This window comes from Tupaia chinensis, unplaced genomic scaffold (genome assembly GCF_000334495.1).
Source record: "Tupaia chinensis unplaced genomic scaffold, TupChi_1.0 Scaffold140845_1, whole genome shotgun sequence".
Classification (NCBI taxonomy): domain Eukaryota; kingdom Metazoa; phylum Chordata; class Mammalia; order Scandentia; family Tupaiidae; genus Tupaia; species Tupaia belangeri.
Genome location: NW_006200713.1, coordinates 1,166,383 through 1,168,852, shown reverse-complemented (window position 1 = coordinate 1,168,852; position 2,470 = coordinate 1,166,383). Strand labels below are relative to the sequence as shown.

Below are 2,470 nucleotides of genomic sequence, written 5' to 3'. Positions count from 1 at the left end.
AAACAAAACATTTACCAGACATGGAAATGAAAAGTTAACTGTCAATAATAATACATATGGCAATATCTTCAATTTGCTTAATATGCACTGTATTCATGCTGGGAAAAACCATGTTGTATAATGTAAAGATGTACAGTGATTAAAGGTGAATTTTTAAAATGTGAAGGAAAAAAAGATGTTAAAGTTAACCCTGGAAGAATAAACAGACTGTACTAGTTAAAAATGTTTTGAAAAACAATAAAAAAAATAAATATGTGGTGCATGGTTGCGGTGGCGGCCAGCGGGGCTATGGAACCGGGCTCCTCTGGGGCTGCGGCCACGTCCTCACCTGGTCCTGCCAGGCCGCCCACCCCGAGACACTTGTTCTGGCCCATCAGTGCCAAGGACCAAGAGCAGCAGCCCACTGAGATCGAGTCGCTGTGCTTGAACTGTTACCACAGCAGAAATAATTGTGAGCTCCTTCTCCTGTGAGCACTATGGCTGGAACAATACAGAGAAACAGTATGCAGGCAGTATCCAGGACCAGGGAGTGCGCTACAGCCTGACTGTCAGGGTGCTGGAGGACATGAATAGAGAAGTGGTGAAGAATGGCTCTGCCACCACAAGGATCCCTGAGCTGGATTTTGGAATTCCTGCCTTCAGCCAGAAAGGAGCTCTGACCACTATTGAAGGTTTGATCAACCGAGCTATCTCTGGCCTGGAGCAGGACCAGCGCACATGAAGGGCAAATGAAGAAGCCATGGCTGAAAGAATTGATGAGTTCATTGTCAAACTGAAGGAACTAAAGCAAGTGTCCTCCCCTTTCACTCTGATCATTGATGATCGCTCGGGGAACAGCTTTGTGGAAAACCCACATGCTCCCTGGAAAGATGATGCCCTGGTGATCACACACTACAACCAGATGCTAAAACAGGAAGAGATGCTAGGGCTCCAAGCAGAAACAGTGAAAGAGAATCCAGGATAGGAAGACCTCAGAAATGAAGTGCTGCAGCTCAATACAAAATGCCCAGAATGCAATGCCCTGGTTCAGACCAACACGAAGCTAGTGCAAACTCCCCACTTTAAGGAGGTTATCATCATGACTACCAGCTGTGAGTGGACATAGGACCAATGAAGTGAAACCTGGAGAAGCCGTAGAGCCTTTGGGCACCAAGATCACCATGCATATCACTGATCCCTCAGATATGACCAGAGACTTTCTCAAGTCTGAGACATGTAGCGTAGAGATCCCAGAACTCAACTTTGAACTGGGAATGGCTGTCCTCGGGGGCAAGTTCACCACACTGGAGGGACTGCTGAAGGACATTTGGGAGCTGATGACCAAGAACACTTTCACACTGGGTGACAGTTTGAATCCTAGCCAGACTGAGAAGTTGCAGGAGTTTAGCTGGAAGTTGGACCAGATCATCGAGGATAACATGAAGGCCCACTTCATTCAGAATGATCCAGCAGGAAACAGTTACTTGCAGAATGTATACGCGCCTGAGGAGGATCCTGAGATGAAGGCAGAGTGCTATGAGCGCACCTTTGACCAAAACAAGGAGCTGGGGCTCAATGACATGAAGACAGAGGGCTACGAGGCAGGCCTGGCCCTGCAGTGGTAGCAGTGGACACTTCGCGGGCCAGCCTCCAGCGCTGCCCATGCTGCAGGACTATTTGTTACTGTTGGACTAAGGCTGGAATGTCCTTCCCACCAGGTCTTGCCCACAGTGGGGAGGACACCTGGGCTTAGTGAGAGATCTGGGCATACTTTCTAGACAGCCGTGATGCTAGTGAGAGCTTGTTGTATTACTTGACCTTATTTTGAGGTTTTTAATTGACCTGGCAAGAAACCTGGGAAGGAACATGGGGCACGTTATCATCACTGCTTTCCTACCTGCCGCCCACATAATCCTCTGCCTTTAGGCTTGGACTTCTAAAGTTGGCAAAGGTCAAAGATAATTACAGCTGGAGTTTGAGAATTAGTTTTGTATTTATACTGACTTTCATCAGAAAAGGAGTCTTTTGAGCAGAGGAAGTCCAGCAGGGTGAAGCAGTTGTCATTAAAATGATGCTTTCCAACCACAATTTTAAAAATTAAATATGCTATTAAAGTTGGCAAAGGTCAAAGATAATTACAGCTGGAGTTTGAGAATTAGTTTTGTATTTATACTGACTTTCATCAGAAAAGGAGTCTTTTGAGCAGAGGAAGTCCAGCAGGGTGAAGCAGTTGTCATTAAAAATTAGATATGCTATTGAGAGAGAGAGCGAGTTGTCCACTACCTGCCATTGGATTACTTGGTGAAAAACCTGATTGGAGCTGTCCTCAGATGTGGTGCTGAAAGGGTAACTTGGTACTGTGTAGCCAACATAATGAATAAAAACAGCTACTGGGAGGGTCGTTTTTGGGGGGCAGGGGTCCCTTTAGGTCCCTCAATTTTTACAGTCCCAAACAAAGTTCACTTTCTTTTAGACACTCTGTTTTTTAAAT

General features: G+C 45.9%; 1 pseudogene; it reads left to right on the top strand.

Moving 5' to 3' along the window:
- Positions 1 to 261: 261 nt before the first annotated feature.
- Positions 262 to 1,604, top strand: LOC102481785 (zinc finger protein ZPR1 pseudogene; annotated as a pseudogene).
- The last annotated feature ends 866 nt before the right edge of the window (positions 1,605 to 2,470 follow it).